Raw genomic sequence first — 14,951 nt, forward strand, 5'->3', positions numbered from 1 at the left:
AAACAGCTGGGCAGTGAGTGGGAGAAGAACAAGAGAGGAGCCTGGCCGATGTGCAGTGGGCCCCATGTGTGAAGCAGCTTGTTCCTGTTCATCTTAAATGGTGGAGCCAGGAAGAGGTGGGAAGGGTGACAGAGGAGCCGAGGGAGAAAGGACCCTCTCTTTATGACTTTCTCCCCTTGCTTGAGCCACACCCCGGAGCCCTTCAAACACTTATAATCGCTCTGCTTAATGTTTTCTCACTTAATTGCATCTCCTCCTGTATTGTTCTCTAATTGTTTCAGGTGTGTCTAAGTCAGGTTTCCTAGAGGGCAAATCTGCACTTTGCTCTCTTAGTTCTTTACAGCAGAGCTAAGCCCAGGGCTGAGAGTGTAATTAAGCAAGCTCTCATTTCAGACTTGATTGGCTGACTGATTAAAATGGAAGTAAACAGCTCAGGTGATTATTTTGTCCATTGGTAAGAAGACTGGAAGACATTCATTTCCTAACTGTTGCTAGGTGGGCCTGAGAAAAGATAGGGCTACCTCCGTCCGGAGACCTCACTTTGACAATCTGTAGAACGTGGTGAATGAACTTTGGTAACGCTGGCATTGCTCCAGAAGGCCCGGGCCGTACGTGGACTGGGATTCCAGACTGCTCTTTGCAAAATGTTGGTAGCATCCTGTGGAGAAGCGATGCACATAGTTTTGTGCTTAGAATTTTAATGCCTGGGAAGAGCCAATATGAGTTATACTTCTTTTCCTGCATCTAAATTCTTTTTAAAAATGGTGAAATGGTGAAAGCATCTTGAGAAATGTTTTACTATTTTACTTTTGGTTCCCAAATTATGCACTGCCTGGATTTGTGTACCCCTCGATAATGAGGGAACATCACAGGCTGGGTGATAACAATAACTCCCGAATAGGGTGAGAAAGTCGTTTATCTTTCTGTTTCCACTCTGCCGGCAAGCATCTGAAAATCACCAACATTCCTCTTTGAATAAATATTTTGGTAAGATATGTTCATTTGAATTTTTACCCTCAATAACTTAGATTGTGATGGGAAGAAAGGAAAGAGATGAAAAGTTTTTATTAAGAATTTCAACTGCATTTCCGAAAGTGCTGTTAATATTAGAATATCTTTTTCTATTTGATATTTTTTTCTTTTCCTGAACAGGTTTGACTCAGCTAGAGGTATACTGCTCAACAGGGATGTGTGTATAGGGAATGACAACAGAAAAAGATTGGAGATAATCCCTTATCCTCCTCATACATTTATCGCCTGCTCTCTGCAGGTGTTACCAATTAAGTTATAGCTCTTGCTACCCCAAGGCCTTTTTATTTCCTCTCTTGGCTTTCAAAAGGTAGATGCTGGAGTATTTAAACTCAATTGAATTCTATGCCCCCTTGATACTAAATGCCTTACTTCTCCAATTAAGGCATTTAAGAGGCTGCTAATGATAACACATTTTGATGGTCCATATGGAAGATCAGGAGAAACAGCTAAATTGGAGGAGATAGCCTCCTCCAGATTGTGAACAGTGTTTAACCTAATAACAAAAAAGTGACATGTTGGAGGAAATCAACGAATAGTCACCAAGGGCCTCCTGGAGTTAGTCCTGTTTGCTGTGGGAAACAGAGAGCTAAACAAGACAGAATCCCTGGCCTGGGGAAGTTCACAGGAGATTTGAGGAGACTAATCACAAAAAAATGCGAAGTGAAAAAATATACAGCCCCAAAGTAAGTCAAGCTCAACTAGATTGTACATTTCAGAGGAAGGAGTTGTATCAGACCATGATCCAGGTCAAGCTTGAGAAGGCAATAATACAATAAAAAGTGTCCATACATATGATTTTTGTTATCAAATTGATATAATTTCTTCTCTTTTGCTCTCAGACATCTCTTGCCCACTCATATTTTGCAAGTTTCCACATCTTGCTCACATGCTTTCTTTTAGAGGCATGCACCCTCCCATCATCCTAATATTTTCTGCTATCTCTGTATAAGGTGTCTGAACTCTGGATTATCTCTCCAGCACAGAACATATTATTCTAACTATCACCTCCCATAACCTGGATAGTCTACCTCTTTTAATACAACCCAAGATTACAACAAATTTTGTCACGTAACATCACACTGTAGTCTTATATGTAGCTTATGGACATCTAAGGTCTTTGCTTCCTTTTCCACATGAGTTCTTATTAAGCCATATCTCCCAAGGGAATTTGGGAAATTGAAATTTGGAATCCCTGTACAGGATTAATATCAATTTTTCTTAAAATTCAGCCAGTTTGTTTTTACCTAATCACATTTTTCTTAGATCCTGATAATATCATCATATGTATTAATGACTCTTCTCAGCCTTTAGGTAACCACATCTAAATTCTTTAGAATATCCATGCTGTCTTTTTTTTTTTTTTTTTTTAATCTCATCCTACACTGCATGGAAAGATTGAGAAATTGGGTTTACCCATTCTCCTTGCTATAGGAAATGTGTTACACATTGCAGAAAGGCCATTTATCCTTTTTTACTATAACAATCTGATGGCCTCAACCCAAATTGCCAGTCTCTCATCACTACCTTTTATTTTTCCCCAGTGGCTAAGCCAGTGGCTTCTTTGATTTAAGTTTGGCTCCTAAAGAATTTGCCTTATCATAGGTCAGGTGTTATTTGGTACAGAAATAGTCAGCTTAAGTATCCAGAGTTGTAGTTGAAAGCATTTCTGAAAAGGAGTAATAAAAAATACTCTCTCCCCCACTGTGCCTTCTAAAATGACTTATGTTGCTTTATGCTAATACTTACAGGCTGCTTCAGGCTGGAACATCATGCTGGAAAATTGTGGTCTGCAGTGCATTTCCTTTGATGTTATTGCATGCCAGATTGGCAGGGAGTGTGCACAACCTTGGCTGGGTGTAGTTCTCGAAGTTCAGAAGTCTTACTTCACTCCTTCGTCTGGGGACAGCTCCCTGCACACAGCTATCATCTTCCATTTCGTTTAAGACTCTTCCACAAAGGACAGCTCATGGTTTCGAAGGAAATATATTGCCATTGCCCTTGTTTTAGGTAGCACTTGCTTAGTGGTTTGCTTGAATAGAATTCCTTCTTCCTCTTCCTCTTCCTCTTCTTCCCTTCCTCCCGCTCTCCCTCTTCCACCTCCTTCCCCTCCTCCCCCTCCTTCTTTTCCCCAGCTTCATCTTCTGCTTCTTCCTCCTCCTTCTCTTCCTATTATTATTATTGTTATTATCAAAGCAGAATGAAATTTGAGAGAAGGAATGGCGTACCAGCCATAAAGGATACATTATTACATGGCTCAAAACTCTTGTGTAATATTAGGGACTTCCCTAGCAGTCCAGTGGTTAAGACTCCACGCTTCCATTGCAGGGGGCACAGGTTCGATCCCTGGTCAGGGAACTAAGATCCCACATGCTGCGTGGTGCAGCCAAAACGAAAACCAAAGACAAACAAAAAAAACTGTTGTGTAAATAGCTTCCACTCTGATAATGCTATAACTACCTTCTCACTACAAAACACTAAAGTTACTATCACACTGCAAAACATTACTTAATGAGTTTTAGCATAATAATAATATAATTACTGAAAAATATATGATAAATACTTTACCTTCATTATCTCCTAAAATCCCCATAATAAGCCCACAAGGTTGGTGCCATTGTCAAGTTTAGCTGCTCAGGCTCTGAGCTCTGAGGGTAGGGTGCCTGGTTCAAATCCTGGCTCCACCTCTTGTCTCCTGTGTTAAATTGGTAAAATCCCTTAACCTCTCCAAATCTCAGTTTTCCATCTGTTAAATGTTGCTAATGGTAATATATATATATATATATTTTTTTTTTTTTTAAATAGGGTTATCATAAGAACAGGAGAAAATAGATGTATTTATTAAAATGCCTGGAAAATGGTAATTACAACGGCTAACATTTAATAAGTACTTACCATGTTCTAGCCACTGTCCTAAGAGCTTTATATACAGCAGTAATTTAGCCCTCGCAAGGACCATTATTATCTTCTCCAGTTCACTTATTAAGAAAATTAAGGTTAGTGAGGTATGGTAACTATCCAAGGGTACACAGCTCACTGGGAAGTGTGTAGCAATAGCAGAACTTGAATCTGGACATATATGCCCCTGGCTCATATTAAATAATAAACATTCATTTTTGTGATCATTGTTGCTGTTTGAAGCTCAAATATAAAGGTAGAAACACTTTCCTAACATAATGAGAGAAAAGATGATTTGACAATTTCTTTGCAGAACTAAATTTATAGACACAATCTAGTAAGCATGATGATTAGTATAATTAAACCACTTACTGAGCACTTAAGAGCTAGATAATACTTTAGGCTTGTTTCTTCCAGAAACAGCTCCATACCGTCTCTGTCCCTGTGGCCTCTGTTTTACTAGACAAGAAACTGAGACCAAGCCTTAGGAGGGAAGTCAGATCTAGAGTTTGTACACTAAAGCTCTCTTACTTGTGTTATGCTTCCATTGAAAATCATCCACTCAATAAAGGGAGTCTTTGGATGGTTGAATCACATAGAAACATATAACTCATTGTAATAACGCTGTCCCGTAGGACATTCTGCAATGAGGGAAATATTCTACATCTGTGCTCACCAACGCAGTAGCCACTAGATATGTGTGGCTCTTGAGTACTTGAAATGTGGCTACTACAACTGAAGAACTAAACTTTTAATTTTACTTAATTTTAATTAATTGTAGTTACTACCATCTCACTTCTTTTGTCATACAGTCTGGCTTAAATCATATAGTCTGGTTTCTTCTCAGACTGCCTTCCCCATATCTTTTCCCTCAAATCTTTTCCTCTAGGTCTGGAACTCCTGCTTAAAATTGTATGATGCTGGATGCAGGTGATTGGTGACTAGCTTTCATTTAACGATACCATAAAACATATTCTTTTCTCACTCTCCATTAGATATAACACCCAAACTGTATTCCTTTTATTCAGTCCTCTGTCTGGGTGGTTAGGTTGTCTTGCAAATGATACGTAATTGAGAATGAGCAACCTTAAAACAACACTGAGCAATACAGTAGATTTGCTACCTTTTTCAGAATCTTTACTTTGGTGCTTGCTCCGTGTTATGGCATTTTGGCTGGATGCACTTGATGTCATGTAGCCGTCAGCATCCACTAGTGACAAGCTGTCAATAACATTGAGGAATTATCTGCCAGTTGTATACAATTTCTTGAGGACAGTGTTTCCAGTAACAAGGAACAAAGCATATGCCTTGGAACTTTGCAGACATAAAATATTTTCCTGCTTCTTAATTTGCAAAATCCCCATCCCAAATATGAATTGAGGGAGTATTAAAGGACAAAGCTGGAAGAGTTGAAGAAAAGATATAAAATACCATATGCATCCTGAGATCAGTTATATTTTTGAATAAGCTTTCTTTAGAAGTGATAGAAATGAATTCAATCAGATGAGGCTGTGAGGACTCTCTCAATTTGGCAGGGACTCAGTGTTCTATTGCAGAACAGAATTTAGTGTTGACAGACAGCCCGGGGAGAAGAGGGAATGCATGTCTTCTGTTCTTGACTTCTGGTCCACAGGAGGACCAGATTTTGTGCTCTCCTCATTTACCTGGTGTTGGTGAAAATTTCTTAGTCGTCCTTCCAACAGGACAACATATTGTAAAATTATTGCTTGTTTCAAAACAACTAAAGTACTATAATATAAAGCAGCTTATCAAGCTCAACCATTTTTTTCTGACTCCAAATCCTATTTCACAGAGTTCACCAAATGGAAGTAGATGATTCTGGCATCAGAATCTTAAAGATTTGCATTTGAAACACAGTCTAACCTTTACAGACGTGTGCTTTTCTTTGGCTCTGTGGTAACTGACTTCTAGAAACCTTTAACTTCCCTGTTGTATCTTAAAACAGATGCCTGATATTGGAGGAAATAGGTAGATGAAGCATTATCAGTAACAAGGCCAGTCTAGCCACATGGTCAGAGACCACCGCTGAAGGAATAATGGGAGAAGGGCAATACTGTTGAAGATGATCTGTCCTTCTGCCTTGGCTAACACAGTGCTGTAGAACAGGCCCTCAACTGGGAGTCAGAAGACCAGAGTTCAACCCTGAGACTAATATCTAAGTTACTGATTTAACCCCCTCTTTCCATTTCTTTGTTTGCAAAGAAGAAATGATAACCTTTCCTATCCCTCTCTCAGTGCTATTTGAACACCAAATAAAATATTTGGGAGAATGCTTTGGGAATTACATGGATTTGAAAATACCGTGATTTGTTTACAGATAGCACTACAGATACAAATTTCCAGCAGTCTGATTTGTAGAAAGGTGACATAGAGGTTTGTAAGAAAGGCTTCTTGTGGGCAAAAGGGGGCAAAGCCAGAGAAGGGTTGTATGAGGGAGAAAGCTACGAACAGGCTTTGCATTACATTTAATTATGGAATGTGATGAAACTTTCCTGCATTGAGAGAGGGTAAATTATCAAATATATTACAGAATAAATTCCAGTAACAACTTCATTCCATAAATAATAAAGTCATCCAAATTCAATTTGGAAATTGTTAAACTTTACAGAAACCAGGATGTTTTATATGCATTTTATCTATAAGCATGAACTCAGACCATAAGTACATTCCATATGTTAGGTTCAAAGAATAGTTTTTCCAAAGGAAAGAAGGTCTATAATGAAGTGCACTGATTTTTCACGGTATATGTTGTACTTGGGCTTATCTCTCCAAATCTAGAAAAACACGATGTTGAGTTCCCATGTACCAAGGTACAAGCCATTGTGAATTCCTGGAAAACATGTCTATGTGTGCGGCAATAATAATAATGTAAGACAAAAAATAAGATTGTAAAATGAAAGGACAGAGTTTCCTGTTTGTTATTTTTTCAGAATAATGACTGTGGGTTCTTTCCCCACAGAAAAGTTGCTATTTATTTTTTAATGATGAGCTGTTTCCCAGAGAAGCAAAGTGGCAATTCTGTCGACACCATATGGCGGCGGAGAAACAGGTTCCACCGTGTTCCATTTGTTAGACTGTCTTCTGCATTTCTGTATCCATAATTTATGTGGGGGCCTCTGTGATTGCCAAAATACTCAAATAGATTTCTCTTAGCAGGGCAGCCTGCATGGGGGGAGAAAGGTTTTCAAAGCAGCAGGACCTGAACAGTCTCCTGCTGCTCAGAGAAGAGAACACTTCCAACTTCTGTCCTTCTGGCAGCTTTCATTGTAATACTAATTTACATCCTTGGTTTAGGGACCGTGTTTGCATTCAGAAAAAGCAGCTTATGTTCTCTTATGCTAATACAATCATACTTGAATTATAACCCACACCCTTAAAGTCATATTACTCCTTCTGCCTCAATGTAAGCATAGAACCTGGGCTTTAAGAAATTAATGGGAGCTGGTACATAGCTACCATTTTGAACACATTGATTCTGCAGCTGGTTTCCAAAAAGACATCTGAAGTGGTTATAGATACATTAAAAATAGTCATGAAGGCTTCCTTTGCTGTCTAAGCATGTGATTACCATCTATGTATTCAAGGGCTGTTTTCAGTGGAAGTTCGAGTGGTGTTCCCTGGTGCAGAAATAGAAACATGTTCAATACATGATACGGAATAGGAAGAGGGAATTTGATGAGTCAGACTAATTGATGTTTTGGCAAAATGGGATGTCTGAAAAAAGTTACACGTTCATATGCATACCCAGACAACAAGAATTTAAACCATAAGGATTCTGTTGCAAATAGTTTTTTCTTTTCTTTTTTTGCTTCAGAGAATCTCAGATGTTCTTTCAGTAAGTTTAGCCATTGCATGTTCTATTGTAGTGCATTCAAGGAAACATAAAATAATTTCATATGGAAAAAGAAAACAGATGTAGGAAATAGTGTTCAATTACAGATGGAAGGAATAGCAGTAATGCAGTAATACTACTAGAAGGTTCTTTTCCTCAATGGCTAAAAGTTTAGGCTGCCGAAAATAGGTAGGACATTATTTGCTACTTACAAGAATAACTAAAAGGTTAAAGCTTTGGCATATAAGAGACAGAACTAAAGGCCCAGAGACCTTAACTGACCCCATCTTTTGTTCTTTATATAAAACGTGAAATCTTTTGCCTGGAGATGGGTCAAAGTATCAGAGGCCGAGTTGAGGATAGTCTCAACTGGTTAGCCGCATTATCCAGTGTCCGTTCACATTGACCTGCCTCTAACCCCGGTTATAATAGATAACACAACACTGACTCATTTCTCCAAATTCCAAAATGCTTCATTTGTGCATTGTTGATACCTGACGATTAGGACATTTTTAAGAACCTCAATTCTCCCAGGAAAGCTTTTTAGAAGGGAGGGATTTAACTTGAGTCTCATCTTATTGTTAGAACTCAAATCTCATCCTTTTCCCCTTTTCAATTAAAAAGTTATACATTCAATTAGACTACGTCTGTGAACCTGCTTTAGCAGTAATTAAGATGAACATTATGATATGGGTAATAAAAAGTAATAGTTTCCTTCAATCTCTTGGGTTTTTTGAAATACATTTTCTCGATGGAAATCAAATTATTTTATTTCATAGAAGGGATTCCTCTCTATTCAATAGGGTGAAACGATGCATGAGGTGTTGCTTGTATGACTACCAAGTCAGAATCATTAAAAATGAAATTTAGTAAATAAAGTTATTGGATGGCTGCTTTTTCACAAAAGGTTTGGAACTGTACTAAATTATCAGGAAATAGGTCTAGAGTTTTCTCTAAGTAACTGATCCTCAGTGGAGAACAGAAATGAAATGGCCTTATTCAAGGACATCCATTTGAAATCCATAAATATTTTATAAGGATGGAATAAACTGCTTATTTTCAAATAGGTGCTATTGTAAAATTATTTTGATTTTTCTCTTGCCTCAGGGCTCTTGAACAAAATAACAATATATCATGTACATAGTGCTTAGACATTAGATTATGTCTGCGTTTTCCATAATTGGCTCAGCTAAGTGGAGGGAAGCTCACATGTAGGGTTCCTCTGCTGTGTTCCCAGTGTCTTTCCATAAGGAAAATCATGCCTTAAATAGGACCCGCATCTCTTTGCTCATTCTGCAAATTGTCAACTAAAATGGTGCCATTTCCTTCAAGATAATGACAATAGATTGAAATGTATTCTGCCAACATGTATGATAGATAATTTCTAACCTCCATCAACACATTCAAATGTTCCCTATGAAAAAAAAAAAGTTCCCTATGTGTTGAGGGTGGTTTTTCATTTGAACAACAGCAGAAACACTGTATTAGGGAAAAATATTTTTCTTTAGTTTTGATTTTGACCTCATTTTTCTTTTGGATTGCAGGCTTCCTCTAAGTAATGTGTATATTACAGAAGTTTGATATGGAAAAATTTGCTCCTTGAAAGAAATGATGTTAAAAAAAAGATGGTGCCACTACCCTACTATCTGTTTACTTCTGGTTGTATCTCTAGGAGGGGAAAAAATCTGAGTTGAGTCTCTATTCTTTATAAGACCAATGGCATCCATGATTGAGGTAAGCAGCAAGCTGAAGTCAGGGCCTGATCTGTGGTCGGGTCAGGGATCAGTGAGTGGCCAAAGACATCATTCATTCCGTAGAAAGTATTAAGATATTGTTGAGATAAAGACTAGATCATTTTCTGGCCATGGTCAGGTGGTCAGTAAGGAATTGTGAAACACTGTAAAATGAACCAATTTCTATGAATATAGAAGTCTCAGAAAAGCAGATGTGCACATCTCAAGGGGAAGTTGCCCCCGAGAGAAGCCAAATGATGGGAGACCCAGAGAATTGCCAACAGAAAACGATGGCAACTAAAAGAAAACTATCCTGGGTATGTCTGTGATCACTGTCTCTCTGTTTGCATCCTCTTTTAAGAGGATGTGCCCTTGATTGAACCAGGGAACTCCCTGACCCTCGAGGAACCAATGGTAAGCCAGGCTGATTCAGTATGATTTTTCCTTTGGAAATTTGAACTAGGAGACACAGAAAAAAATGCAAGTTTGTGGCTGAGTCAACGTAATCAGGGTACTAGAATAAAGGTTCAAAAAGGTACTGCTACTGAGGCCGCTGAGGTTTCTGTAGCTGTGCAGTTGGCCACATGTGGTAGATGGCATTATTTGGACCTCATTCTATGTTTCTCTCTATCCAACTCCTTTGCCATGTAACTCTGCAATTCCTCCCACTAAAAGAGCAGAGTCTATTCCCCTTTCCCTTGGTATTGTTTTTGGTTATTTGACTTGCTTTAACCAACAGAATAAGGTGAAAATGACTGTCATTATTGCCACTTCTGAGAGGAGGCTTTAAGCGGCCTTGAATATTTCCACTTACCCTATGATGCCTTTGCTATAGGATCAAGGAAACTTAGAAGACAAATTAGTAATCTGAAGTTTCTTTGTGAACATGGAATTAGAATAACAAAGTTTACTGCAGAATTTAAATGTTTAAAGACGTCAAGCATGACACACCGTCTCCATAATAACCTGCAATGGGGCTGGGTGCACCTGAATTGCTAGGAGAGGACACCACATATTGGATGTCATTGCCAATGCCTATGTGTATCTCTGTGACATTACCTTCCTGCCTAAATGTTCTTCCGCCATGTTCATAGCTTGAATTTAGTGTTCTGCTCTGAAACCGTCTTTCTCTTTAGCATGACCTGTGTATCCCTTGTCTGATTGAGTGTAGGTATTGATAGAATTTCATAATCAAAGACAATAATATAATTTCTCTTTTAAGAACATCTTTGGGGAGCATGCTTCTGTTGGTCCCAGGAGAAGAATAGATTGAACTGCTGATCAATTTTTGTATAAACAACATTTGTTGTTTAACTTCTTTGAAGAAAACAATTTTACCTAATATTTCTGGCAAAATGTGGGAACATTATCTTGTAAGCAACCTGATATCTTGCTTTTTTTCCTTTTTCCTTCATGGTGTTCTGAATGTGCTAATAGAGCTGAAAGTGTTATTATGTAGAGGAATTCTGACCTTCTCCTTTGGGGCTGAGAGATCACAGAGAGAGCAGGATGCACAGGGCCAGTGATCTGTTCCCGACGGAGCTAAATGATAAGGAATATATTTTATGAATGATGTTACAAGATAAAAACTGAGACTAATGAAATACCCCAATGACTCCAAAGTAATTAAGGAAGGCATTCCATACACTACCTCTAATTAGACACTGAGGCTGAGAATTCACAATTGACTTGATATTCTCTGGTGGTGCTGACCCCTTGTTTAATACAACAGCAACTGAGAGTATTCATAACTAAGCAAAGTAAAACCTTACTTCTGAGGTGACAATAGGCCATTTAAGTGAGGCTGGTGGGTACTAGGCAATTACAACCACAGTGAATTTAACAGTCTCTGTTTTTAAAGTGATTCCTTGAGCCAAATAAGTTCAAGAGATGTTTTTAAAAATAATTTTATAAGACAACTCTTTTCAGCTTTTAAAAAATGATTAAAAATAAGGTCACAAACCTTTTAAAAATGTGTTTATCTCTCATCAGTTTTTTCTTCAACTCTTTAATCCAGTCTTACAGTTTCCCTTAATCATTATTCCTTTCAAATATAAAACTCTAAACTTGCATTGATTCTTGCACATTGAGCAAGCTTGCTCATCACTTCTTAGCTCTCTTTCAAAAGATTGTCCTTTAAATTACCCTCGTGGAGATCTTATTGTTTCTCAAAGTAGACAGAAGCCAAAAAAAATTTTTTTTGGTCAATATGTATTTCTTATCTTAAGTATCTCATGTGTGTTTTAGCTCTAGTGGATAAGTTGAAGAAAATTTGACTAGGTACCTATGATCTAGAATATTACAGTCTATTCTCCGAAATGAGACAACATACAAGACAGAGAAACTAAGAGCATATGATGGAATGTGATTATGTGTGGAATGGTACCCCAGACGCTGTTTTGTACAGGTTAGGATGAGAGGAGGTGAGCAAAGCCTAAAATACCAGGTGAGGCTTCAGAGTGAGAGAAGAAACTCAGAGGGCATGTGAAAGGCACTGAATTTGGACATGTTGGGTGGGAAGTAGTGGGCAGCAAGTTGAGTGAATGTGCCAGAAAGAGCATTAGCACAGGATATTCATGACGTAGGGAGAAAGGTGTTGTTGTTTGTGGATTTGTCTCCATTGCTGGCTCTCATGGAAACCAAGTCAAAGTCATTTGCTGCTAATGGGGCAGGAGGGGGGGTTAGGAGTGCTGATCCTCCCCGGAAGTCAAAAATCCCCATGTAATTTATAGTCAGCCCTCCCTATACGCAGTTCCTCTGTATCTGCGGTTTCACATCTGCAGATTCAACGAACCGCGGATAGTGTAGTACTGCAGTATTTACTATTAAAAAAAAAATTCACGTGTATCCGCACATTTCAAACCTGTGTTATTCAAGGGTCAATTGTATAATTATTTCACTTGCAATGAATCAGGGCCGTTTTGCCAGTTTACAGATAATTACAGAGGGCAGGATGGAATAATTTAAAATCACTTTGAATCCTTCTTTATTTTAAAAATCTTCCCTAAAGAATAACAGAATCTAAGGGCATATAGAGACCCTGAGGGTCAGACAAAGTTTCCTCCACATGTAGAAACTTATTCTGAACCATTAATGGGGGGTGTGGGGTCATGAGCCCCTGATGTGTTATGTAATATGTAATCTTATTTCAACATACATATTTTTACATAGAGGAGTTTCATAGCTCTATTGCATTTCTAATGACTTCAAAACAATTACAAGGCTTAAAAACCACTGGTCTAGAGCATCTTTGCCAGGTGGTCATCAACAAATAGTGACAGGGAGTTCACTGCCCATCAGTTAGCCAGCTTTAATTTCAACAGCTCTAACTCTCCCTGAGCCAACACTGAGCGGAAGCCTCCCAACCACAGGTCCTGGTTTAGCCCCACTTTGCGGGTAGGGATCTGTATTCAGAAAGGTAGATCTAATTAGGAGCCAGTCAAGATGAGACCCCAGTACAGTACACTCAGGTATCTCTATCCACAGCATCGATAGCTAATACATATCCTCTGTTGGGAGGATGTGAAGATTGAGTTTTTAATTTGTTTTTACTCCCCTGTAAAATGAAATTAAAATAAAGAATAAGACCAAAGAGACCATTTGGCTTCGCTCACAGAGTGCAAGACACAGGCAGGGCAGCATCCGTACAGTGGTCAGCAGACAAACCCATTTCCATTGCTCCTCTTTGCTTCTCTGAGTAGATGTGGGAGGCATTTTTACTTTGGGTCCATAAGTTGCCTCCCTAATGAGTAGAGGCTGTTTAAAATAACATACTGATCTAGAGTTTTCTCTTATTTTTTTAATGTGATGTATTAGAATCCCCTTTCCACTCACAGCTTTCAGAAAGTGGTGCCAATAATGTGGGGGACAATAAATTATTCGAAGTGGGCGAGCTATATAACAACCAGGAAGCCAGCAGTTTATTAGAGATGGCTGCACACAAATGCACATTTGCCAGCAACGTCGACAACAAATCAGAAATGATATATGTCCTTTCTCACCTGTCTGCAACGTTTAATATCTTTGAAAGACATTAAAGATGTCAAATGTTCAGACCACAATCTGAGAAGCAGTAAAAATATAGTATTATTGTTTACAAATGGGCTTAGAGCTGGCTCACAATTACCTATGCCTGTCTTCTCCTAAAGGGTAAACATCTTTCACATATTTGTTTGCTAGTGTACTTTGCTTTGCAAAACAGTTCTGATCCTGAGGTGGTGTTTGTTAATCCAATCCTACTTTATCATAAACTAGAATTATCATTTCAGAGGCAGTTTTACTTCATTTATGTTCAATTTCCAATTCGTATAGGCTCCCATAATTCGCATTTGTTTATCCCCCTCCCCCTGCCCTTTGTTTAATATTGAATGATTTATAAGGCAAATACTTTAAAGCATTGAAGGAACTTTTTCTTTGTAAGCAGATAACAGTGAGTATTTTTGGAAGTAAAATATCATTTGACTAATTCTTTTGCTTTATAAGTTGGATTTTGGTTTGTCTTCATTTTAAAAATTAATTTTACTATAAGGCATAAACATGTAAAACAATAGAATAGTATAATGAATGCTATGTGCCCACCACCCAACCTCAACAGTTATCAACTCATGACCAGTCATGTTTTAGCTACACCCTTGTATTGCTTTATTTTAATTCAAAGCAAATATTGAACACCATATTAGATCATTTAATTCCTAAATATTTCACGAGTTCTAAAAGATAATGGCATTTAAAAAAATGCAACTGAATCACCATAGTTACACAAGAGAACAATAAAGATTTTAATATCACATATCACCACTTTAAACTTCTCGATTTTCTTGTCATTTTTTAGTAGTTTGAATCAGGATCTTTATAACATTCTTTTGTTTGTAATTGCTTGATGTGTCTCTTAAAAATATTTTATTGGTTCTTCCTCCATCCCTCTCTTATTTTTCCTTGCATTTTATTTGTGGAAAAAACCTGATTTGGGGCTTCTCTCCTTTACTTTTATGTACTTTATATTTTATATAGAGTTTGTAATTATTACCCAGGGAGTGGTTAGTCTGATACAAACTACTTTACCATTAGCAGCAGCAGAACTCCTCTTTGTCTTTTAATCCCACCCCAGTCAGGCTGTTGTCCCCTCCATGCTACCAGTACTGCTCTCTTCAAGGTCATTAGTAGCCTCCATATTGACAGATTCAATGGTCATTTCTCAGTCCTTTTTTTACTTGATCTGTGTCCAGCTTTTGACCTTGCTATATCTTTTCTTCTTCTTGACTCCACTTGGTGTTAGGATCTAACACACTTTAATCTACTTCTAGTAGATTTAATCTGGTTCTTCATGTCCTTTTCTTTACTCAACTCATATTCTTCCCAACATTTTGGAGGGCACCAGGGTTCAGACCTGGTACTTCTTCGGTTCTCTGTCTACAGTCACTTCCAAGTTGACCTCATCT

This window comes from Balaenoptera borealis (genome assembly GCF_965194805.1).
Source record: "Balaenoptera borealis genome assembly, chromosome: 15".
Classification (NCBI taxonomy): Eukaryota; Metazoa; Chordata; class Mammalia; order Artiodactyla; family Balaenopteridae; genus Balaenoptera; species Balaenoptera borealis.